The sequence below is a fragment of the Hyaena hyaena genome, unplaced genomic scaffold, assembly GCF_003009895.1.
Source record: "Hyaena hyaena isolate Hyena2069 unplaced genomic scaffold, ASM300989v1 scaffold_344, whole genome shotgun sequence".
Lineage (NCBI taxonomy): Eukaryota > Metazoa > Chordata > Mammalia > Carnivora > Hyaenidae > Hyaena > Hyaena hyaena.
The window spans coordinates 184,979-212,210 of NW_024080977.1; the positions used below are offsets into that span (position 1 = coordinate 184,979).

General features: G+C 36.6%; 1 long non-coding RNA gene across 1 annotated transcript in view; it reads right to left on the reverse strand.

Annotated features, from left to right (window-relative positions):
* Nucleotides 1-12,892: 12,892 nt before the first annotated feature.
* Nucleotides 12,893-27,232, reverse strand: part of LOC120243549 — a 63,042-nt gene continuing 48,702 nt past the window's right edge. The window contains exons 2-3 of the long non-coding RNA XR_005531335.1: nucleotides 22,249-22,327; nucleotides 12,893-13,200 (exon numbers count right to left, since the gene is read on the reverse strand). This is a non-coding gene — a long non-coding RNA (uncharacterized LOC120243549). The remainder of the gene's footprint in view (nucleotides 13,201-22,248; nucleotides 22,328-27,232) is intronic.

Genomic DNA, 27,232 nt, shown 5'->3' on the forward strand with positions numbered 1-27,232 from the left:
CAGTGAATTTGAAAATAGGTTGATTAAGTTTACTCCATCTATAGAACAAAATAAAAAAGAATAAATGAATGTGAACAGAACCTCAGAGAATTGGTGGAACACCATCAACTATACCAACATAGGTATAATTGTAATCTCAGGAGAGAAAAGAGACAAAGAAACAGAACATTTGAAGAAATAATGGCTGAAAACTTCTGAAATTTGATTTTACAAAACAATCTTCACATCCAAGAGACTGAATGAATTACAAATAGGATTAACCAGTGAGATCCACACCAAAATACATCATAATAAAACTATTGAAAGTCAAAGACAAAGAGAAAATCTTGTAACATGAGAAGAAACTCATCACATACATCCAGGCGGACCCCAATAAGTTAACAGTTGATTTCCCATCAGAAACTACAGATGCCAGAAGGTAGCAGAAAAACATATTTAAAGTGCTGAAACAAAAAGATTACCAACAAAGAAAAAATATCCTTTAAAACTTGAAGGAGAAATGAAGATATTTCCAGACGCACAAAACTAAAGACCTGCCCTATAAGAAATATCACTATGAATAAGTGTGTATGGTTAAAAAGAAAGAAAGAAGAAAGAATGAAAGGAAGAGAGAAAGAGAAAGAAAGAAAAGATGATCTACATAATAAAATAAACACTTTCAGAAAGACACAAACTTTCTAAATTGATCAAGGAGAAATAGAATATCTCCATACATTTATAGCCAGTAAAAAAATTAACTATCAAAAAATTTCCTGGGACACCTGGGTGGCTCTGTTGGTTGAATGTCCAACTGTTGATTTTGGCTCAGTTCATGATCCTAGGGTCATGGGATTAAGCCCTGCATCAGGCTCTGTGCTCAGCGTGAGCCTACTTGAGATTCTCTTTCTCTCTCCCTCTGCCCCTGTCTCCCACTTGAACTCTCTCTGTCTCTAAAAAAATAAAAAATAAAATAGAAAGAAATACAAAGAAAATACATGGGATTAGACAGTTTTACTAGTGAATTCTGCCAAATGTTTAAAGAACATCAATCCTCCACAAACGTCCCCCCAAATTAGAAAACACTTAAGAACTCTTCTTATGAGGTCAAGAAAACACTGCTACCAAAACTAGACAAAATTAGATGTCACAAGAATGGAAAAGTATAGATAAATATCTTTTATGAATATAGACAAAAAAATCTTCAAAAAACAAACAAAACCTAGAACACTGAATTTAGTAACCTATAACAAGGATTATACACCAAGATGAAATAGAATTTTTTTCAGGAATGTATGTTTGGTTTAATATGCAAAGATTACTCAATGTAATATATAAAAGTATGGCTCCAGGCCAGTTCTACATATGATCTTTCAGGCCTGACTAAAATCAATTATACAGCTTTATCTGAAAGGCCTCTTAGGAAAAGCTGCCCCACCAACATATACACCAAACTTAGTGTGTAGCCATTGTATCACAGTCTCTGGTGGGAATTGCAGTAAAGGATTCAGTACCCTCCACAGCCATTCTGAATATGTGCTTTCTTAGCTCAGTAGCTTTCATTCAGAGGCCTCCTTATTGGAGAAGTCTCAGCCAAGGCCTGTGTCAGGTGCCTCTGTCAAGCCCACTTTCTAGGGGGAGGGGAGCTGAAACACTTTTCTCAACTCTGACTCAATATTAAGTATTTTTACACTAATAACCCTTCTCTCTCTCCCTCCCCTGTACCCCTGGGTCCATAAATATCAGGACTCTTGTTTGGGGCTCCCTCAGCAGTGAGATGATCCCCCTGTCTGCATTAATATATCTGACTCCTGGAACCATTTCATGGGAAAACAGTACACTGGGGGAGCTAGTACTTCCTCTTGTTTAGCTTCTTGGCTCACACTAAATGAAAGCTTGACTGTTAACTTTCATTTTGTCTTGTTGCTTTAATTGACTACCTAAAACCTAGATAGCTGGAAGCTCAAGTCTCTCCAGCTATGCTCTGGAGAATATACCATATTAATATAATAAAGGACAAGACTACATCATCTCAATAGATGAAAAAATAGACAAATATAACAGCATTTGACTATAAAAACACAACAGTAGAATAGAAGCAAATTTTTCAACTTGATAAAGGACATCTATGAAAACTCACTGCTAACATCATACTTAATGGTAAAAGACAGAAAACTTCCCTCTTAATATCAGGAATAAGACAAAGATATTTTACTCTCATCAGTTTTTTTAAAATTTTTTAAAATGTTTATTCATTTACTTTTGAGAGAGAGAGAGAACACAAGCGGGAGAGGAACAGGGAGAGAGAGGGAGACACAGAATCTGAAGTGGGCTCCAGAGCCTGACATGGGACTCAAAGTCGCAAACCGTTAAGATCATGAACTGAAGTCGGACGCTTAACCAATTGAGCCACCCAGGCGCCATTCTCATCAGTTCTGTTCAACATCATACTTCATGTTTTCTGGGTTGCCTGAGTGGCTCTGTCATTTAAGTGTCCTGCTTTGGCTCGGGTCATGATCTCACAGTTCATGGTTTCAGGCCCTGCATTGGGCTCTGTGCTGACAGCTGGCTCAGAGCCTGGGGCCTGTCTCGGGTTCTGTGTCTCCCTCTCTCTCAGATCCTCCCCTGCTCACACTGTCTCTCTCTCTCTCAAAGTAAATAAAACATAAAAAATTTTTAAAAACATCATACTTCATGTTTTATTGTAAATCACAATAAGGCAAGAAAAAGAAACAACAGGTATTCAGACTGTAAAGGAAGAAGTAAAACTATTTCTATTCCCAGATGATATGATCCTTATATATAGAAAATTCTAAGGAAGCCACCAAAAACTATTAAAGCTAATAAATGAATTCAGAAAGGTTGTAATATATAAGATTAACATGCAAAAGTCAACTACATTTCTGCATACCAGTAATGAATAATCTGAAGGTAAATCTGGGAAAATATTTGCATTTACAGTAGTATCAAATAAGGGGTGCCTGGGTGGCTTAATCAGTTAAGTGTCAGACTCTTGGTTTTGGCTCAGGCCATGATCTCACAGTTCATGAGTTCAAGCCCAGCATCAGGCTTCTCGCTGACAGTGGAGCCTGCTTGGGATTCTCTCTTTCCATCTCTTTCTGTCCCTCCCCTGTTCACACATGCATGTTCTTTCTCAAAATAAATAAACATTTAAAAAAATAAATAATAAAATAGTAATAAAATCTAACAAAAGAAATGCAAAACCTGTACACTTAAAAGTATAAAACATTGTTGAAAGAAATTTAAAAAGATACAAATAAATGGAAATACTTCCCATGTTCATGGATTGGAAGACCAAATATGATTAAGGTGGAAATGCTTCTTTTTTTTAATGTTTATTTATTTTTGAGAGATAGAGAGAGATGGAGCGTGAGCAGGGGAGGGGCAGAGAGAAAGGGAGACACAGAATCTGAAGCAGACTTAAGGCTCTGCGCTGTCAGCACAGAGCCTAATGCAGGGCTCGATCCCACAAACCGTGAGATCATGACCTGAGCTGAAGTCAGATGCTTAACCAGCTGAGCCACTCAGGTGCCCCTGGAAATCCTTTTCAGATTGATCTGTGAGTTCTATCCTCATTAAAATCCCAGCTTCCTGTTTTGGAGGAATTGACAAGCTGATCTTAAAAATCATATGGAAATTCAAAGGTCTGAGGAAAGCCAAAACCACCGTCAGAGAAAAAAAAAAGAATCAAGTTGGAGAATTCACTCTTTCTAATTTCAGAACATGCTACTACAGTAATCAAAACAGTGTGGAACTAGCCTGGAATGGACTTATAGATCAATGGAATAGAATTGGGTGTCTAAAAAGAACATCGTTTTAGTTTTTCACAAGGGTGCAGAGACCATTGATTAGAGGAAAGAATAATCTTGTCAACAGATTGTGTTGGAACAGTTGGAACCCAAATGCCAAATAATGAATTTGGATCCCTACCCTACTCCAAATAAAAATTAATTTAAAACTTTATATTAAGGTCTAAAACTATAAAACTCTTAAAATAAATCATAGGCATAAATCTTTGTGATCTTAAATTAGGCAATGATCTTTTAGATAATAACTCCAAAAGCACAAGCTACAACAATAGAAAAAAATAGGTAAATTGATTTTATCAAAATTAAAAACTACTGTACTTAAAGGGAAACCTTTGAGAGACAGTCCACAGAATGGAAGAAACATTTGCAAATCTTATATTCTGATAAAGGTCTTGTATTGAGAATATATAGAGAACTGTTACAACTCAAGAACAAAAAGACAAACCAATTTTTAAAAAGGGTAAAGGATCTGAATACAAATTTCTCAAAATAATGTATGAAAGTGGCCAAGAAGCAAATGAAAAGATGCTTAATATCATTACCCATTTAGGGAACTCCAATTCAAAACTGCAATGTGTACCACATCACACCCAATAGGATGGCTGGAATTAAAAAGATAGAAAAATACAAGCACTGGCAAAGATGTAGAGAAATTGGAACCTTCTAATGTTGCTAATATAATTGTAAAATTATACATGATACAATATAGATGAACCTTGAAAACATCAAGCTAAGTCAAAAAAAGACTTAGCATGTATGAATTTCATTTATATGAAATTTCCATAATAGGCAACTCCATAAAGACAGAAAATTGCTTAGTGGTTGCCAGGAGCTAAAACCAGGGAGGAATACAGAATGAGTGTGAAGGGGTGCAGTCTCTTTTGGGTTTGGTAAAAATGTTTTGGATTTAGATAGGTGAGAATTGCACAGCTTTGTGAATATACTAAAATATACTCAATTTTATACATTAGAAGTATGAATGTTATAGTATAACTGTAAAGCATTATAGTATAAGTGAGAACTATAACTCAATTTTTAAAAAACCTATGGAAAGATCTAAGTAGAAAATTAAAGCTACGGGGCGCCTGGGTGGCTTAGTCGGTTAAGCATCCGACTTTCGCTTGGGTCATGATCTCGCGGTTCATGGGTTCGAGCCCCGCGTCGGGCTCTGTGCTGACTGCCAGCTCAGAGCCTGGAGCCTGTTTCAGTCTGTGACTCCCTCTCTCTCTGACCCTCCCCTGCTCATGTTGTCTCTCTCTCTCTCCTAGAAATAAATAAAACATTAAAAAAACAAAAGAAAGAAAATTAAAACTGTCTTTATGACCTGGAGATAAGCACCACTAACATTCTTGAATATTTCATTCCAATCTCTTTCTTATAAACATATATACCATATATACATATTTTATTAAGTCAAGTTTATGTATACATATGCATGTTATAGATATATAAATTTCCCTCCCCCATGGTATTGTGAGGTGTTTTTTTTTTAAGGACAGAAATATTAAGACAGATACTAAGGAATCCTTTTTCTGAAAAAGTTGGCTAATATTGTGCCAGTTTTTCAGTTTAAGCTCGTCTACTGCTTGGGCAAATGTAAGAAAATGCTTTCTAAGAGCAGGTATTCACCTTGAAAATAATTTTGAAGAGTGATGAAATTGAGTGTTGAGATTTACTAAGTACCAAAGTGTAGCAGAAAAGTTGTTCTACATGGTATTTTTATAAAACTTTTTCTTTCTCTCTCAACATTCTTTTCTTTCATAAATATCCCTGTTTTTAAGTACAGGTCTATAGTCAAAGGCTGTATCCTAGCTAATGAGTAACTAGCTGCCCTCATTATTTGCCAAGCTAATGTTGTACAGGAATACTGCATGTTGAATGATAAAAACCTTGGTTACCACACATTAATTCTGGTACAATATGTATTCTAAATGTTCCCCATTTAAGTAGGAAAGTTCAGTACATTTTAAGTGTTTATCTTTCTGTTTGCATTTCACTCAGAGACTAAAACCACACACCATGCTTTTCTAAGTACACAAACAGCTCCAGTGTCCTGATTTAGTAATAAAAATTAGAAATAGATTAAGACACCAAATTAAAATACAAAAGCATTGTGTTTTTTTTTAATGTTTATTTTTGAGAGAGAGAGAGAAAGACAGAGTGCAAGCAAGGGAGGGGCACAGAGAGAGGGAGACACAGAATTTGAAGCAGGCTTCAGCTCTGAGCAGTCAGCACAAAGCCTGACCCCAGTCTCAAACTCATACTTGTGAGATCATAACCTGAGCCAAAATCAGAAACTTAACCAAATGAACCACCCAGGAACCCCAAAATACAAAAGCATTGTGATCCTTACTGGTTACTTTCATTATATAAAATATTTTTGAGACAAACCAATTGTTCTTGTAAAATAAAAAAATACAATCCTATTTTTAGTATTGCAGAAATATTTCAGAAGATAGTTTAGGTTAAAAATATATCTAGATTATAGCCATTAGAAACATTCATATAACACTTTGTTTTCTAGGCCCTTGATAGTAATAGGTTGGTTATCAGTTACAGCATAACTTTTATTAAAAGATGAATAATGGACCAATTTTTAGAAAAGGCTATTGAAATGATCATGGTTAAATTTGCTCAAACCCTCCCAGTGAACCAATAGCAGGTTGAAAGTCTTGGTTCGTTAATTCCCAGGCCTGGTTCTTTTTTTTTTATTTTTTAATGTTTATTTATTTTTGAGAGAGGAGGGGGGACATGCTCAGGGGAGGGGCAGAGAGAGAGGGAGACACAGATTCCAAAGCAGGCTTCAGGGTCTGAGCTGTCACAGAGCTTTATGTGGGACTCAAACCCGTGAACCATAAGATCATGACCTGAGCCGAAGCCAGACACTTAACTGACTGAGCCACCCAGGTGCCCCTCCTGGGCCTGGTTCTAATGCAGCTGGGTCACAAGACCTTTATCAAAGAACTCATAAAAACACATTTTATGTGAGACAACTAGTTAGAAAAAATATGACCTTTCAAATTATATCACCATTTTCCACATAAAAGCCTCAGCCAGCCTCTTAATTCATGCAACCTTTGGAAGCCATAAAATCACTCCCCAGGGAAAGTTGATGTAGATTTGATTGGGTGACTGTTCCTTGAGACTCAGAGTAGGTAGGAGCCAGCCACCCACAGCACATCCCGGGAAATTGAAATCCACTCAACACAGGGAGAAATTTGCTGTCTGAGGAAGACTTATTTGAGCCCTCAATGAACTTCCTAAAGACAGAGTTATTTATGCTGGCTAGAGGTTTAATCTTTATCTCTTGATTGCAAACCAAAGAAAACCTTTAGACTTGCCAAATGCCTAGAGAGGAATGTTTCATAAATGTTAACAAATACAGAATCCTGTAAATGGAAATGCTAAGAGCATTTATGCATAAAAATTAAAGTTATCATAAAAGGAAGTTCTTCCTGATGCCATATTTAATGGAATTTTATTTTTCAGGCAATATTCTTATCATTTATGGGGTTTTTTTTTCATAATAGGTGTACTCATCTTTAATACCCATCACCTATTTCACTTACCTCCCCCCTTGCCCCCCCCCCCCCCACACACACAATTCCTCTCTGGTAACCATCTGTTTGTTCTCTATAGTTAAGAGTCTTTCTTGGTCTCTCTCTGTCTCTCTCTCTCTCTCTATTTCTTTTACTAGTTTGTTTTATTTCTTAAATTCCACATATGAGTAAGATCATATGGTATTTGTCTTTCTCTGACTTATTTCGCTTAGCATTTTACTCTCTAGCTCTATCCATGGCGTTGTATATATATATACTACTACTTCTTTATCCATTCCTCTATCAGTGGACACTTGGCCTGCTTCCATAGTTTGGCTGTTGTAGATAATGTTGCAATAAACATAAGGGTGCATGTACCCCTTTGAATTAGTGTTTTTTTTTTTTTATTTTGGAGGTAAATATCCAGTAGTGCAATTACTGGATCATAGGATAGTTCTATTTTTAATTTTTTGAGGGAACTCCATACTGTTTTCCACAGTGGCTGCACTCATTTGCATTCCCACAACCAGTCCAAGAAGGTTCCTTTTTTTTACATCCTGGTCATACCAAAACTAAAGCTGGGATTTTTATCTTTTAACAAAGTAGTTTTACTTTATAACTTGGTGGGTGAATGACTGATGAAACAAAAGGAAAAGCAGAGGGCTTGGAAATTTTCCATTTAAATACCTTCAAAAGTTATCCTATTCTAATATAAAGTCTTCTTTTTTTTAAGTTTATTTATTTGACAGAGAGAGAGAGACAGAGTGCACGCACATGAGTGGGAGAGGGGAAAAGGGAGAAGCAGAGAGAGAATCTCAAACATGCACCATGCTATGAGCACAGAGCCCAATGTGGGGCTCCATCCCACAAACCTCGAAATCATGACCTGAGCCAAAATCAAGAGTTGATTGCTACCAGCTGAGCCACCCAGGTGCCCCTATAAAGTTTTCTTTATATTAAAGCTTCATAATAGGAAATACTAAAAAGTTGAATGAATGGAAAAAATTCAATTAAAATTTTTTTAATTCAAGTTCAGTACTTTTTCATCATAGAGATTTATGTATACAGTGAGGTCTTAATTCTGTATATATTTTTACAATCTATTCATGTTCATAGAGCCTTAACATTGAGCATTCCCCTCATGTAATTACAAATTCTATAAAACATCATTTTAAATTGCTGTAATATCCAACATGTAAAATATACCATAATTTATTGAAATATTACATCATTGATGAACATTTAGACAAAATTTCAGCTTCTGTATTTGTAAATAACAATCCAGTGAACGTCTTTGTGGATAAAAGGTTTTTACACATTTCAGCTTCTGTTTAGAATTGATAAACATAGATAATGTATTAATCACCTTCATCACTGAAGATGAAAATCACCAACTGTCTTTCTTTTTCCTTCAGGCATATTGCACTCTTCTTTTTGTGTTTATAATCACTGAATTTAGACTGAAAGCCAAGAAATCAGGTTCAGTACTGCATCTTTACTTGTATGGCACTGATATTCAACAGATTTCTTCGATGATAATTTATCTGCCTCGAATAATACCACAAATCCATTTAAGATATGAAAATGAACTTTGAACAAGAGATAACTAGAAAAATTATATAATAAAGAGGCTCTGGTGATTTTCAAGCAGCTTTGAAAATCATTTTATCTTAAAGTTTTATTGCTATTAAGCTTAAATCCTAGTAGTGCCTGAAGGGACAATTTTTCAAGTACAGGTTTTCTTGTATAGCTTCCCCCTAGAAATGCCTAGAGTTCTCTGATTACATTTGAAAACTCACTGGTTTTGGGACATGTTACATAGCACATGCACTTTCATAACTGGGTGAACACACAATTCTTTTTGTTACAAGGAAATTTTTAAATGCAAAGTAAGGCTTGCCATCCTCAGAGACAATGTTGGCATCCTGAGACAGTTTTGGCCATCAGATTCTTGAGTGTTTGGCCAACAGCTGTGGTCAAAGTGGATAATTGTGCCTGGTTAAATTTAGTTCTCTCTGACATCACACATCAGAGGAAAGCAGCACCACACATTTTTCTTCAAAGAGGGTGGAGAATTTGTATAGATGATTCAGAGTCAAGGAATGAAAATGACAACAGACATTCAGATACAACACTGAAAACAAAAATCTCTCCAAGTTTTTGGCTGAAGAGACAGTAGAAAATTCCCAAGTAGAACCGAGAGATGTGACTCCTGTGGTTAGTGGCAAGGAGTCATTTGCAGCACCATCAGAAAGTAAAGGGGAAGCAACAGAGCAAGGCTCTGTTACATCTGTTTACTAAGCTCTGTAGGCCTCACCGGCTATCTTGTAGTCTTTTTGTGGAAACTAGATAAACAACATGCGTCACTGCGGCTATTTCATTCTATCAGAGAAGTAGAAGGAAGGGTTCTGTGGACTGTAGATATTTGCAGAGTACAGGTCTCTCCAAGCAATTATTCATTATACAAAAGAAAGAAATTGAAATGTATTCTGCCAAAGATTGATTTCTTAAAAACCAAGTCAAACAGAAAAATACTTCTAAATATACAGATGCTTATCAACTGTTTGTTCTCAGAGGCATCCATGTCGGTGTGACACCCTCAATATCACCCCCCATATTTGGGGTTTTCCTGGCCAACTTTCCGTCCCTATCTCAGAAACACTTCTAGGAACTCTAGTCTTCCAAGATTTACAATGTCTTTATCTGCCTCTAGCACTGCAGTTTTATGCTGCAGGAATGGAAAGGAGAGAGGAATGAGAATTTCTGCCCTCTTTCTACTCCACCATCCTCTAATCTCTGCTTATCAACATTTGTTGATTGAAGAGCTGATATATGGTGGGCTTGCCTCTCTCCTGTGCTTACTAAGTTTTGATGGATCCTTACCCTTCCTTCTCAGCCTTCTTCTTTGTGATTTTTTTAAGTGATTTAACAGACACATCCCTGAGGGGACTGGGGTGTGCAGGAAAGAACATAATGTGGTGTGCATAATGTAGAATAAGCCTATGTCTACTTATCTATGGGTTAGTTCTACCTAACAAGTATATTTAATTTAAAAGACATTATCCATCCCAGAAAAAGTCTGATGTAAGGTCATCCTTTTCTCACACTCTCACCCCTGTTATGGCCAGATCCCTTCCTATGCCATGTTTTTTTGTGCTCCTAAGCAAGACCCCTGTGACTTCTCCCCACTTCTCCATTTGTCCATTTGTCCTAGACTCTGGCAAGTTTAATTGTTGACATGAGAACATTGCCCAGAGGCACAGTGTTCATTGAACTCAGTGATGTATCTGATTGAGAAAGAGGGAGACAACTTAGGGACAGGTCCACAATGTAATAATGGAAAGGGAAATGGAGTCCATCAGATTGGGTTAGAATCCTGGTGGCACTATTTACAGAGACAAGTCTTTTAAACTTGAATGTCAGTTTCCTCGTCTTTAAAATGCACCTCTTAACACTCACTGCAAGGAACTTCTAGATAAACTAAATAAACTAATGCATGTGATATGACTGGCAGGAATAGATGATCAATCTCAGGGTCACCTTCCTTACCTCTCGTGTTTAGTTTCATCCCTTCTATCTTCCCAGGCCCTCTTTCACATAGACAAAACAATTAGCAGCTGTTAACTGAATGAATTAGTGTGAATATGCTGATAAGTGGACCTTGTTCATAAAATGTGTATAGTGAAATCTCCTTTGTGACTAGCCCAAATTCTTGCTGTGCATAGAGATTTCCTTAGGCTCCAAAATTCCCCAGATGGACAGCAAGAGGGAATAGGTAAGATGATTGTGACTATTGTTTTTTATGTGCATCAATGTATATAATTACACATCAAATAAATTTTTGCATAGAGTAGATGTATACAAATTTTCTACTTCTGGTAAAGAGTTTCTCACATTATAGTCTTCTGTACTTACTAGAAAGGCCTTAAATAGTGTGGCTTCTGCCAATCTCTCCATTTCATTTCCTGCCATCTTACCTCCCTTCTGGTACTCCAACACCTTCTAAATTATATCTTAAATAATTCAATAGCACCACCTTCTCAGTGCCTCTGCTGAAGTCATTTCTTCATTAGATTCATCTTTCTCTCAATCCCTCCATCCACTATCGATTAACTAACACTTTACTCAATGGTTACTTCTGGAAAGACTTTCCTAAAATCGCTTCCTCTCTTTTCATGGTTTTTTGGACTTTTCCTTTTATGCCTACTGTGTTTATATAATGTTACTGCCAGCTAGTTTGTCTGCTTTCTTCCCTTCTAAATTCTCATCCTCATGAGAGCAGAGTCAACATCTTTTCTGTGCTCTTCTGTGTTCCTACAGTATTCCACATTTCCTGGCACATAGTAAGTACTTTAAAACTACATGTTGAAGGAATGAATGAAGAGATAAAGGTACTTCACAAATTTGCATTTTTTTCTCCTCTTCAAATATATACCCCTTCAAGTAATACTCCTGTCAGTAATAAATGGTTTGGTATATTTTCCACAGGGTCATTTTATGTATTTGGAGAACTTGAAGATGACTATTTCTATCTTAGGCTTTGGTGTCTATTATTGAAAACCAATTACTCATAATAAAATACACTCAAACTTCCAGTGAGCAAATAGAAGAACTATAGGAAGAAACACCCTTTTTAAACAGGCAAGTTCTTTGCATCATTTACTTCTAATGGTCAGCAAAGCAATTTTATTTATTGGCCCCAATTTTATTACATCTACCCATAGTTTTTTAATAAGGATTCAACTATATACCTGTGATTTCCTTCTTAGAATCTTTATGATGTTGTAGATGTGGTACACTCCTTCAGTAAGTATAAAATGATTCATAAGATAGCATCACAGAATGTTTGACAAAGAAAATAAAAGGTAACTAGAGTGCAATTGCTTGACTGGTGTTACTAGGTTACTATTCTGTAAACTTCCCATTAATCTTGGGCTCTGGTGTTTTCAATTCCATTTAACGAGGATTGGAGCTACCTTGATGTGTCTAGCCCTATAATTTATTAAGAGTCTGGCCAGAAAGGTGGTTATTCATAATAACAGGAGGCTGAGTATGTTTTTTTAAAATGCTACAGTTAGAGAAATGGGCCAAGTTATCAGGAAGGACAGTGATAGGAAACTTTGACTGACTTATTTTGATATATTTTTTTCTTAGTATCTGACTACATGTAAGTTTTCACAAGACTTATCCTACCAGCATAAATTGGTAAATTGATGCCTATTTATGGTATTAACATTTTAGACCTGTAGACACATATATTTGCCCCTAAATGTTTTTTAACATAGATAAAAAGAAAATTGAATGCTCTGTTTTTCAATTGTTAAGTTTGTTGTTTATAAAAATGGAATAATGGTGACAAGCTTTCCCAAAAATGTAAGAAGAATCACCCACAGTCTATCATAAAACATAAATGTTGAGTGATATAAATGGAACATAAGATATAGCTATGGACTTTGATCTTTTAGGCCTAATAGAGCTGTCAAAAAATAAAAGAAACTCTCAGTAAATAAGAAGAGTCATTTATTTATTCAGGCAGGAAATCCTATGTATGTTTTAAGCAGCTACTGTGTGTCAGGGATAGCACCGGGAGCAAGGTAAGGGGAGAATTAAAACTGTGGAAATTTAGACAAGATGCGGAACTCTGGGAGTCAGATCCCTAAATTAAATACTTATACTAATGTTGGGCAAGTGCTCTCATACATAAGCAAAGGACTAAGAGAATACAGTGGAAAATTCTAATTGTTTCTGGAGGAGTTCAGAGGGGTTTCAGAAAGCAGGTAGCATTGAGCAGATGGACGCATATTTCTCCACCGAAATCTCCATAGTGTATTGAGGCAATCCACTGCACTGGTGAGCTGAAAGGTTATGAAAGAAAATAAAACACATCAGATAACAGATTGCTATTATAAATTACCTTGAAGTAAGCCCTTCTCGGTAGACCTTAGGTTCATACAACTAACTCCAAGATAATAGTAACAACCACAGTAATTACTACCACTGGTATTACTAACATCCATTCACAATCTGTTATTAAAAATTATCACCTGGGGCACGTGGGTGGCTCAGCCGGTTAAGAGTCCAACTCTTGATTTTGGCTCAGATTATGATCTCACAGTGCGTGGGATCAGGCCCATGTAGGACTTAATACTGACAGCACTGAACCTGCTTGGGATTCTCACTCCACCCTCTGCCTCTCCCCTGCTTGCGCTCGCTCTCTCTCTTTCTCTCTCTATCTCTCTCTCCCTCTCTGAAAAATAAGCATTAAAACATAAAAATAAAAAAATAACCTTTAAAAATTATCACTTGCTTAATATTAAGAATCCATAGCATTTATTTTTTTTATTTTTTTAATTTAAAAAAATTTTTTAATGTTTTATTTATTTCTGAGAGAGAGAGACAGTGTGAGCAGGGGAGGGTCAGAGAGAGAAAGAGACATAGAATCCAAAGCAGGCTCCAGGCTCTGAGCTGCCAGCTCTCTCTGCCAGCACAGAGCCTGATGCGGTGCTCAAACCCACGAACTGTAAGATCATGACCTGAGCCGAATTCGAAGGCTTAGCCAACTGAGCCACCCAGTCTCCTCAAGAATCCATAGCATTTAATGTTAGGTACCAATCTCATTTAATTTCTACAGCCAGGTGATGAAAATATTATCCCCCTTCTACAGATGAAGACTTTGAGATGAAGGAGGTAAAGTTAATTGTCCTAAGGTTTTACAGTCAGGATAAAGATTCAAAGTAGAGTCTGACTTCAAGTGTATGTTTCTGCTTCTTACTTCAAATCCAGGGAAGCATTTGAGAAATAAATTAAAGTTTTAAAGGCATGAGAGAGATAAGATGACAGGTTATCTTCAATTAACAGTGGAAATATATAATTCATTGAGGCAAGAGGTAGAAGTAGAATGTGCCTGGAAGTGGCACATTCTTTTGTTCTGGAAAACTTCAAACATCAAAAACAGCAGAAAAAGTTTAATATAATAAAACAAATGCATGCATTCACCACCTGCCTTCAATAGTTATCAACATTTTGCCAATTCTTTTTAATCTCCCCCTAAGTTTTTTGTTCCTTGAGTATCTAAATACAAATCCCAGATAGCAAATCTTTTCTTTTTTATCTTGTAAATACTTCAATATGCATCTCTATCTGGTAAGGATATTTTCTGTTACCATCATAGACATATTTGAAAGCATTATCTTCTTTAAATACAAGGTACGATAACACTGAATGTTTTCAAACTTAAAATGTAGCCCCTAGTTCATAGCGGCACTCTCAACAATAGCCAAAATATGGAAAGAACCTAAGTGTCCATCAACTGATGAATTTATCAAGATGTGGGTTATCTATACAATGGAATACTACATGGCAATACGAAAGAATGAAATCTGGCCAGTTGTAGCAACGTGGATGGACCTTGAGGGTGTTATGCTGAGTGAAATAAGTCAGGCAGAGAAGGACAGATAACCATATGTTTGCACATATAGGAGGATTAAGAAGAACTTAATGGAGGACCATGGGGGAGAATAAGGGGAAAAATAGTGGGGGAGAGGGAGGGAGGCAAACCATGAGAGACTCTTGAATGCTGAGAACAAACCGAGGGCTGATGGGGGGGAAGAGGAGTGATGGGCACTTGTTGGGATGAGCTCTGGGTGTTATATGGAAACCAACTTGACAATAAACTATTAAAAAAAACTAACTTAGGATATGTGTGTGTGAAAGAGTGAGAAAGAAAGACGTATACAGGGACAAAGAGAGACATAAGGGCAGTCTTCAGACCAAGCGCCATTCACACAGGCAACATTTTTCATTCATAAATAAATAAATAAATAAATAAAATGTAGCCTCTGTAAGAACAAAGTAACAAAAAATATTTTAGCTCTACTGTTTAGACATATAAAGTAATGCTGACATCATTAATCAAATCACATGCAAATGAAGTTATTTTGAATGATCGACTTTTGATCATTTAGGCACACATAACAGAATCTATAGGTGTAAGGAAGCAGAAATCCTTCATTGGCTCAAGATAAATCACATGTATTGAACAATGACATACAGCTTAAAAATGTGTCTTGTGAAAATACATAGGACAGAATTTAAAAATCCTGCTCTTTATATCTGTTAGACAAGAAGAAAATGTACAAACACAAAGAAATTAGTGCCAGAAAACGTAGATATGAATATGAGTACTCATTCAGCTATATTTTTAAAAAAGAGCCAAAGAGCTAGAATAAATTCAATTAGACGTTTATTCTAGTCAATACCTATATCAAGTATACATGTGTCATTTTCACAAGCAAATCGCTTTTCTTCTTTAAGAACCATTCAGCTATAATGCCTATTTCACACTCACCCTCACCTCAGCTGTCTAAACCAAAGTCATTATGTGAAGGAAGAAGCCACGCTCTAACAAATATAATAGAATCATAATAAAAATGATCCTTAAATGATTTACTGGTCCAACCAATTAAGCACAAAGAAAGTAAAGCATAAAATATAACTTTGCCAGAATATCACAATAGAGCCTTCATAAGAGATACTGAGGCTGCGTCTACAAAAGTTTAGCCAAATTGGGCTGGAGAGGAAACAAAAATTTAAAGCAATAACAAAACAAAACAATAACAACAACAACCCATGTCTCATTAGCGATAGCTTGCCATAACTCCACTAGCAGCTAAAAGCCCCAGAATTTTCCTCCACTGATCTTGAGACCATCTTTTCAAACAACCCTATTCCTGAAAGGCCCCGGTGAAAGTCAGCTCCTACAGACTTGCTGACTCAGTTAAGAAAGGCCAGCCAAGCACTACTGAGAGCTCACCTGGTTGAAGGAACCATGAGCTGGTCAGTTCACTTCTGATGTGAGAGAAAGAACAGTTCATTTCTTCTCTAATTAGATACTAGCAAACTAAATGAGTAGATTCATAGAAGTAGGCTATCATTTTGCCACCTGGATGAGAAAACGAGAAATGCCAGAGATATGATTCTTCAGCAAATTGTCTACAGCTGCCAAATTGCAGATTTGGGAAGCCCAAGACAGCAACTATACAACAGAATATCTGTTAAACCTAAAATTTTCCTGAAACATGTTTTTATATATCTTATGTTGCAATCATCAGGTGTGTCAGAGTATATGCTAGAAGTGCCCATTAGCTATTTGTTTTTCTAACTGGATTGACCTAGTGATAGAACACTGAAAAGATTGATTTATTTAAGGTTCATAACTTGACTTTTTGTGCCTCAGTTTATTCATCTGTAAAATGAATGAGATAGACTAATATCTGTCTAGAAGTACCTTCTGTAGGTGCCTGGATGACTCAGTCAGTTAAGCATCTGACTCTTGATTTCAGCTAAGGTCATGATCTTACAGATTGTGAGTTTGAGACCCGTGTCATACTTGCACGGCTGACAGTGCAGAGCCTGCTTGGGATTCTGTCTTTCTCTCCCTTCCCCCACCTCTCTCAATAGAAGTAAACAAACTTAAAAATAAATAAATAAAGTAGCTCCTAGTATTGAGCTGAACATAATATAAATAAGAAAAAGATGCATTTTAAAAGTTAAAAATGCAAATTATAACTTTTATTGTGGATGATTTTTCTCTTTAAGCTGTTTTATGTTCTTGTTTTCTTTGTGTTTTGTACCTACTTTGTAAAACAAGAATGCTTAATATTTAACACACAAAGGAAAATTGGTCAGATGTAATGGTAAAAACAGAATCAGACATTAATCTACAAAAGTGCTTTACTCTTTGGGGAGTCAACTATATCCTAAGTAACAACCTCAAAGAACATGTAATTAATGAACAAAATGAACTGTAATTTTAAGAGAGATAATTTGTAACTTTCTTGGGTCTAGCATTTGTAAACTTCTTTTTGGACTTCAGGATGCAGCAAAAGAAATTATTTTTGTACATATCACATGTTGATTTTAGGTGCCACTGAAGAATATGATTAGAGTTTGGCTCACAAATTGTTGATAGAAAAATTGTTTTAATATTTTATTTGGTAATTTTTATTGAGTGAAAAGTATGGAGGTAAGAAAGATTAATGTCTTTTTGTCTTTTATATATTCCTCACTATTCTGTCCTTGCATATATGTATCAGGGAAGGATGTGGGATAAGTAGGAGGAAAGCTTTATTTAAAAAGGACTGTTTTTTCTGGCCAATTCTCAATCTAAATCTAAATGTCTTCTGTGGAACTGCTACTTTGTAGACATTAGTTTCTGCTGTCATTTTCAGAACAGCACAGTGATTTAGCGTGTTTACTCTGAAATCAAACTTACTGAGTTGCTGTTTCTGCTCTACCACTTACTAGGTATGTGACAGAGAACAAATTATTTAACTGTTCAGTATTTGTGATCTGATCTATAGAGAGGGAATAATGTGGAGTAGTTATGAAGGTTCAGTGAGTTACTACATAAAGTGCTTAGAGCAGAGTAATTGCTCAGTAAGTTTTGCTTATTACTTTCAGATATATTGCACATTAAAAAACACCTTTGTTTGGCATGGAAAATACTTTAATCTTCTTTGCTGTCTTTGAAAATAAAAGATGCTTAAAGTAAAAAGAGAAAGAAAAAAAGAATTCTACTAGCTGAAGAAGAAACAGATTTTAAGTCTTATTTAGAATTGAAAAGAAGACTTCTGATAAGAGAAGACCAGTCATCCTAGAAGAAAAAATTGCCCATGAAACTTCTTTCATGCTTGAAATTTAAACTGTTGCCAGCAGAGTCCACCTTGGGAAAGCAGGATCCTGTAGGCATTGATGTAGATGCAGTCCTTTTGGAGAACAGCCCAGGGATACACGTCAAAACTAGCCAGCCCTCATTCTCTGTAGCTTAGTGAGCAATTCCTGGGAACCCAAGTTCTAAGAAATTAGTCAAGAGGGGAATAATCTCTATCATGTTCATAAAAGTGGTCATTGTAATATTATGTATAATCATGAAAAACTAAGAAATGACCTAAATATCTCTTGGGAGAATATCTTATTGATGAAATATTATATCATTAATAAACTCATGCATATAACTTTAGCAGTTAAAAAATAAAGCTTAATATTAAGAGGAATGGGGACTTAAAAGTATATATCATATTACTGTAACTGTACAAACACATATTTATAGGTATTTTATGTGATTATATAATAACAGGCAAGAGAATTGGGAGAAAACAGCTAGGTTTTGTCTGGAGTAATCAAGAGTAAAATTTTGAATTGATGTTTAAAGAATAATACAAAATTAAAACACAAACACATATGAAGTATAATGCTAAAACTAATCAAGGAATTTATGTTTTAACAAACTGATAGTTTAGATTACAGTTGGAGTTCATTAATTCTTGGAGGATTTTTTACTGCCTTTCTGCTAGTATTAACACTACTCATAAAACAATGTACATTTCACTTGTGTGATAGGATACTTATGACTTGGCAGGTTTGAAGTGAGAAAGTATTTTGTTAATTGCTCAACAGCTAATAATTATAAAGACTGGGAGGCAGAGTAGAAACCAACAGTATCAGGGGCGCCTGGGTGGCTAGTCGGTTAAGCGTCCAACTTTCGCTTAGGTCATGATCTCGCTGTTCGTGGGTTCGAGCCCCGCATCGGGCTCTATGCTGACTGCCAGCTCAGAACCTGGAGCCTATTTCAGAGTCTGTGTCTCCCTCTCTCTCTAACCCTCCCCTGTTCACTCTGTCTCTCTCTCTCTCCTAGAAATAAAAAAAAAAGAAAAAAAGAAACCAACAGTATCAAACACCTACTAGGCAATATGTTAGTTTTAAAAAATTTGACTTTTCATTGGAAATACTACAAGAAAATTATGATTAATAATATCAAAGTATAAAAATTTATCTAATACCACTTTGGTCAGGCTCAATGCTAGCCTCTAGGAATTTCATAAAACCACAGATGTACACTGGAAAGAGTATGTGTTCAATCATAGGGATCCTGACTTCCCTCACTGCTGACTTACTTCAGCAACAGATTTCAGCCTCATGCTCAGAAACATGACCTGGCAAAGCACACCTGAGATGGGTAGACCCAAGGATTGGACCAGCTGTCTTATGGCAGAAACCAGCTAAAGACCACATGAGACCAAGTGACTCCTCCTCCCAACGTCAAAGGAAATCATAAGGATAAACAGACACCATCTTGGGAAGGAAGAAAAGAAAGAGAGAAACCACCATAATAAGGACTCAAACTTAGAACTCATAGGAATATTTACCCCAAAAAGAGATCTGAAATCTAAACAGACTGTATAAAGTAGAGGAAGCACAAAAACCATTAGCTGACAATACTTATCTCTTTCCTTGCCACCCAGAGGAGTACAGTGGGGGTGAGGTATTTATAGGAACATTAGATAAGTGATAGAAAATAGGGTAAAATCTCTTTGTTTAGCCATATGTGAATAGCTTTCTACCTTGTAGATGGTCCTAAAGCAGAAAATACATTTTATTTTTTGACTTCTATCACATTAGAAATTAGGACATTTAGTTATAAAAGAAATGACACTGAATGAAATCATAAGAGCTGAATGGAGCAAAGAAGTGCCCTAATTCATCATCCTGATTTCAGGTAGACTCACATAATTTAGTCCACCATACACCTTTAGCCTGGGCACCTGACACATATATAGAGGGATTTGCTCTTGGTCTGTTGTGGTGAAGAGGCAGAACAGTCACTCTCTACCAGGCCTATCTGTCTTTCCTTTTGTTTCTTCCCTTTCATTTTGACTTGCAGGATATATATATTTTTACTATTAATAAATTTCTGCCCTTCCTGTCTCCACTCCTCATGTCAGTTTATACTTCCAACTAAGAAAACACCACTCTTGTTGAACCATTTAGAGCAAATGTTAGAACAAAATAGCGAAAGGATTGTTTAATCAAGGAAATACTTGAAAGGAGGTGAAATTATTGCCACCCTTTATTATTTTGACTTTTCGGAAGAACTTTAATTTTTTTCCTCTGATGAGCATTGTCTGCAGATTATGCTTTGAATATTTGAATCTTCCTGATGCACTAGCATATTCAATTTTGTACGACATCATACTATTAAACATACCATATACACAATTTTCCAGGTTTACCAACTTATGTTTTGCTTTTTTTTTTTTTTTTTTTTTTTACTTTGGTCTTATGTATTTGGTGGATTTTTTTTTTCCCCTTTAAAGAGAAGGAAGAGCCTTCCCTAGTTACATCTATGTTAGGGACATTTATTTAGAATGAAATAAGAATGACTTGTAATTATAGTTTAATGTTTCAAAGTAGGAAACTGTGCCAAATTGCTTAACCAAATGCAGATTTGGTTGGGACTCCGGAGTTACTTCTAAGTCAAGGCCTTGGAAAGTCTGAACCGTTGCTTATCTTTAATTTATGGTTCTCTGCTGCTAAGGGCATCACTGAACTGATTGCTCACCAGGTTAAAATTTTGGCTTAGAAAATTTGTGCATCACAAAAACTTCAAGACAAACTTACATTGCATTCTTTATCTTAGTTATAACATTTGTTTCTCTCAGCTAAAAACTCTCATTTAGGTGTATCCAATCCAGATTAACAGAGACATCTACAAAACTGGTCTCAGAAAAAGGTAGAATGTTGGAGGAGCTCTCCTGAGATTTCTAAGCTCTTTAATTTCCTTTTTTCCAATTTTTGCCTTATAAAATACTGTTTGTAGCCTCCCACCGGAACTGATCTGGAACATTTCAGCATTCTAATAAACAGTTTAAAAGATCCATATATCTACAAGTTTAGAGTAAAAGATGGTGTAGAACAATGTTTTTCTCAAGCTTTCTTAAGCTTCCAGACTTTTGGCACTTAGGGTGGAGATCTTTACAAAGTAAAATTTTCCCTGTTGTGCCTGGATTTGTGCCTGTACAAACAGCTCAGCCTTCCAGGGAACTAGAAGATGACCAAAGGGTCTATGGGGTATTGAGGGCACTGTGGCTTCATTCCAGAATTTAGCACTGTACTTCCTCATAACAAAGCATATCATATGGGATCTTAGCAAGAAACAGATTGTACACTCAAATTGGGCCTTTTGAGGAAAGATTAGCACAGGTACTATTTGTGAAGGTAAGGGAAAGTCAAGGAAACCACAAGCTAGGGGTTAAGAAAAGCAGGGTCAGAAGGAGGGACTGATATCATCCTGGGTTTGAAGTCCCAAGAGGTGGAAGCAGTTACCAGATCTTAGTGACAGAGGACAGAGATAGAGAGATGCATGTGGAAAAGGCTGTTGGCAAGAGCTTGGCCTACAGTAGACATATGCAGCCTACCCACACTGAACTCATCCTTGAGCTCTATAACTGGCATCAAAGGATAAGGGAGTCTATTGATGCAGGTCAGACTCTTGGAGAAATGGCAGGGTAGAGCCTGGATCTGAAGAAGCAAATAAACAAGATACAAAAATAATTGGGATTGATCCCTCAACTTCAGGGTGATGGCTACTGCTAATCCATAGACACCTCTCTATGTAAATTGGCAAAATGTAAATTGTTGTAGATGTTAGACTCAGATTTATTACTACAAGAACTGTGCTTTTATGAGAATTATGAAAAGATTGCCCTTCTTCCAGGAAATATAGCCCAGTGCCAGAGTGCATAGCTTGGAAAGCATATAGTGGGCTGGATTCCAGTCCCCCATTGACCCCCTTGGCTGAGCAAGACTGCCAGGATCTGATCAAATCTGACCAAGAATACCAGAAGTTGACCCTAATTGACGTGAGCCAACTTAAGTAAAGACATCTCCTTGTCAGAACTATTGGTTCAGTGATGGGTGCAGAGCCCAGCCCAAGTCAATCTGCATCATACTACCCCCTGATTATAGCCAGTGGTTCAAGGGCAGGCACATGTCTGTCATTAGCTTGACAGAATTGAAGTTCAGGACTTTAAGTCTGTGACTGCTCAAGAAGTTGTTTCCCTTACCCCAGAAATAAAAGAGGAAGCATGTGGTCCTGGGAGCTTCTAAACCATAATGGAAGCCAGCCGAAAATGAGCTTGATGCCTAGAAGGACAAAACAGAAAAAATCATCCACAACTCTCATAATATCACAGTGTCAGAGTCAGATTATGCCTGAAGTCTGCCTTGTCTCTGTACTTTTCAATTACATTAGTTAATAAATTTCCTTTAGTTTTTAAGCTACATAGAGTTGGGTTTTCTGTTGCTTGCTAACAGAGACTTATAGTTCTTCTAGCCCTCTAAATTTGGACAATGTGAGTTTTTTCACCATCTTCATTTCCCAACCATTTGAAACCAGGAAAAAAAAATCTATTCAACCCAAACTGAATCTTCAGCTCAAACCAAATTGATTTTCAACCATTCCTGTATGTCTGCTCTCATTATTATTTACTTAAAAGTGCCTGCAAAATTCTTTTGCACATCCCAAGTCATGTTTTCTTTCTGACACAATTCTTAGCAAATTTGCTGTTGAAATATCTTTTATATCATTTGTTATAACAATTATATTTGCATTTATATACTTTGCCTCCTCTGATACCTACCCAGTCTATCTTTTTCATACCGACAGTTGGATTCTCTCTTAGTTTTTCCATATTTTGCATTTTACTTTCTTGCACTCAAGTGTGAAGCTATAATAGCTTATTAGAGATATTGCTATAAGAAGAAATAAAAAACAAAACTAAAGTATAGCAACTCAAGAATTGGTCAGTTTTAACTATCAGGAGCTATAGTACAAAAGTAGACTAAAATGTGGCAGCCCTAATCTCTGTAGTGATCAGAACTTGTCTGAATCCTTACAACAACCTTTTAACCAGCTTCCCTGCATATGATCTTGACCTCGCCTCTATACCACCCCTAAGAAGTTAACAGTTACATTCCTGATTGGAGGGGAACTGGCACATAATAAAACCTCAATAGACATTGGTAAGATTCTTGCTTTACAGAATTGTGTTCAGACTTCTTAAGAAGGGATTTCTAGTTTCCTTCCTTTCTCTTGCATGCCTTATAGTTTACTTTCCAGCATCTTTACACAAGTCTTTTTTCTACCTGTGTCCTTTACATTCTGTCTCCTCTACCTGAAATGTTTTCTTAACCTCTCTTCCATATACTTCCCAGTTTTACTTGGCCAACTCCTACTCCTGTTTACGTCTGTCTTGTGTTGTTGTTGTTGTTGTTGTTGTTGTTTAACATCTATTCATTTTTGAGAGACAGAAAGAGAGAGAGTACAAGTGAGGGTGAGGAAGAGAGAGGGAGACAGAATCTAAAGCAGGTTCCAGGCTCTCAGCTGTCAGCACAGAGCCCAAGTCACAAACAGTGATCATGACCTGAGCTGAAATTAAGAGTCGATGCTTAACCATTTGAGCCACCCAGGCACCCCTTAAGTATTTCTTACCTGTCACCCTCTCCAGGAAAGCTTCCCCTTTCACTCTTCTGGAAGTTGCTCTTTGTTTGTGATCTCCTTTTTGTTCTAACCCTTTAATCTGCTATCCATATGTATCTATACATGGACTTGCCCATTAGATTGAGCTTCATGACAACAGGGGCCATTTCTTACTTCATTTTGTATTTCTATGACCATCAGAGAGAAAGAGCCAGGCTCTAACGGACATCCATATACAAAAGAACGTTTTTATCTCCGTAACAGTTAAGAAACCAACAACATAAGAATTAATCTCCTAAATATGGCTGAGTCAATTGAGAAAATTTTTGCATTCAAGTTAGATATTGGGTTGCTGTTAATTATGAACTGAGCAGGATTGACAATTTGAAAGTGAAATAAAATTTTCATTTTTTTTTAAATTTTTTTTTAATGTTTTATTTATTTCTAGGAGAGAGAGAGAGAGACAGCGTGAACAGGGGAGGGTCAGAGAGAGAGGGAGTCACAGACTGAAACAGGCTCCAGGCTCTGAGCTGGCAGTCAGCACAGAGCCCGACGCGGGGCTCGAACCCACGAACCGCGAGATCATGACCTAAGTGAAAGTCGGACGCTCAACCGACTAAGCCACCCAGGCGCCCCAAGTCAAATAAAATTTTCAAATAACCTTTAAAACTGTAAGTAGCATGTTTGTTCAGTTTTCTCTAGTAGCTCACTAATGATATTTCAAATACTTTGGGCTACTGCTGTGATAGTACCTTCAAACAACAACAGCAGAGATAAAAAATAAAACAACTGGTGCAAAGCATACTTTAAAAATCTGTCATAGAAAATTGTTGGTGAAAAGAGGTTAATTCCAAATTTTAAGGGGTTTTATTCCAGCTGCTTGGCTCTCATCTTTGTTCAGCAGGAACAAAGGGAAATTTAAATGTGCAATTAAAAGGCATTCTGATTTTTCTTAGGATGAAGTCTTTCTAGTTGAAACCTGTCAAAAAACCCACTCTTCCTTTTTGAAACCATGTAATAAATATAACTTGCTCATCCAAGGGTTTTGACCCAGCTGTCAATAAGACTTTCTATCACCAGACTGTTAATAATATTAGACAGACTGGGCCTTGTACCAAAATGAGTGTCCACTGTGATGCCAGCCATGGCACATGGTCACTGTATGGGGACCATGCAGTCTAGCAGCAGTCATGGTTGATCAGCTTCACTGGGGAGATATGGGAGGGTCTACTGACCTTGCAGGCCAACTGAGGCTGGAATCTCTTCATGATCTAGGAAAATTATTGCTGCTCTTAGGGTATAGGTGGACTTGTACATGGGTAAAGAGCACAGTATCTGACAGAGAAAATAATGCAATGGTAGCTGTGACAAAGAACAGTTTTTGGGATAAGGCAGTCAACCCTATTTTTTACAAATTAACTAGACCCTGGAGCAAAAGGAAGGAGCCCAAAAAGCCAATTGTGAGAGACCAGCTTGAGAGTAAACAGAACAGTGAAGGATGGGCCACTGAGGCAAAAGAATGAAGGGCCCAAGACTACCACAGGGCTTAGGATAGACAGAGACATTGGAAACTGACCAAAACCACATTATTTTCTACTCTGATTAGTTATGTGTGTGCCCAGCATCACTAAGAAAGCATGCATATAATTTTCCTAGAATGCCACTTTGATTCTTTTCAAATAATTATGCTTTTATTTCTAAAACTCCGTGTTAAAGTTACTAGAAGTTGTTCTTTAAGAGAGAAGAAAATCTGCCCATTTATGATATATTGTCAGTTGTAAGATGTAGACTGATTATAGAAATATTTTTTTAAAAAGACTGTCTTTGAACCTATAAAATATTGTACCTGGATTCTATCAGTTCATTTCATGGTAGTGTTTGGATGAATATTAACTTGAATGAGTCATCTAAGATGCCATGTACCCTAAAAATGCTCCTTGCTGATGCCTAAACAGACATCAACCCAGCTGGGACATTGACATACCAGCAAAGTATATTAAATAATGCCAAATGGGCAAAACCTGTTTTAAGGTTGGCATGGGATATATATATATATCCCATATATATATGTTTAATTCTTGCTTCTAGAAAAAACCTGGAGAAATGAAATTTGGATGAAGTTAGTATAACTTGTTCCCCATCTCATTCTTTGAAGTTATTCAATTTATTTTTTGATACTCTTTACTATTACCATCACCATTGCTTTTATTTATTTTTTTGCTATTACTGATATAAAGGCTACAATTCAGGAACAGCTGAATGCAAGAGCTGCAGAGTGCGAGATATGGGGAAAGGGTGTAGAGCTAATATGCTGTCTCCACCCCTAGACCTCTATGTGTTCACCAACCTAGAAACTCCCCAAACCCCTTTGTCTGTGTTTTTTTTAAATATAATTTATTGTCAAATTGGCTTCTACACAACACCCAGTGCTCATCCTCATTGCCCACCACCCACTTTCCCCTCTGTCCCACCCTCCATCAACCCTCAGTTTGTTCTGTTTTAAGGGTCTCTTATGGTTTGCCTCCTTCCCTGCCCCCATGGTCTTCTGTTAAGTTTCTCAAGATCCACATATGAGTGAAAACATATGATATCTGTCTTTCTCTGATTGACTTATTTCGCTTAGCATAATACCCTCCACTTCCATCCATGTTGCTGTAAAAGGCAAGATTTCATTCTTTCTCATTGCCATTGTATACATAAACCACATCTTCTTTATCCATTCATCACTTGATAGACATTTAGGCTCTTTCCATAATTTGGCTGTTGTTGAAAGCACTGTTATAAACATTGGGGTACATGTGCCCCTATACCATTGCTTTTATTTTGCAGTCTGTTAGAATTGCTGACAGTCTAAGCCAATGGTCCTCAACCTGGCTGCACATCAGAATTACCTGGGAAACTTTTGAAAAAATATACTCCTGAAATTCAAAAGCTTAATAACATACTCTTTTGGCCAGAATATGGAGAAAGTCTCAAACATTGCTGGTAGGAATTTAAAAAATCATACAACCCCTATAGAGGAGAGTTTGGCAGTATCTATCAAAATATCTTTTGACCCAGAAATCTGACTTAAAAGAATTTACTCCAAGAGACAAACTGCTATAATTATTTTTTTTAAAAAAAGGAAAGGAAGGAAAAGAAACATATACAAAAGGGTTTTTCTGTGTCAAATTATTATTTGCCATGGCAAAAATTGGAAACCACCCAAGTCTATCAATAGGAGGCTGGTTGAATGAACCCTGCTATGCCCACACACAATACAACATTATTTTACAGTAGAGCTATAAAAAAAAAAGAATGAAGATAACCCCTGAGAATTAATATGGAGTGGAAAAAAGCAAGGTGCCAAAGAATATGCTATTATTTTTTATATATCTATACCTACATAAATATATAGTTGTTTATTTTTTTCTTTTTTAATATATTTTTTAAGTTTATTTATTTTTAAAGAGAGAAAGCATGAGTAGGGAAGGGACAGAGAGAGAGAGAGAGAGAATCCCAACCAGACTCCACACTGTCAGCACAGAACCCAAAGCGGGTCTCGAACCCACAAATCGTGAGGTCATGAC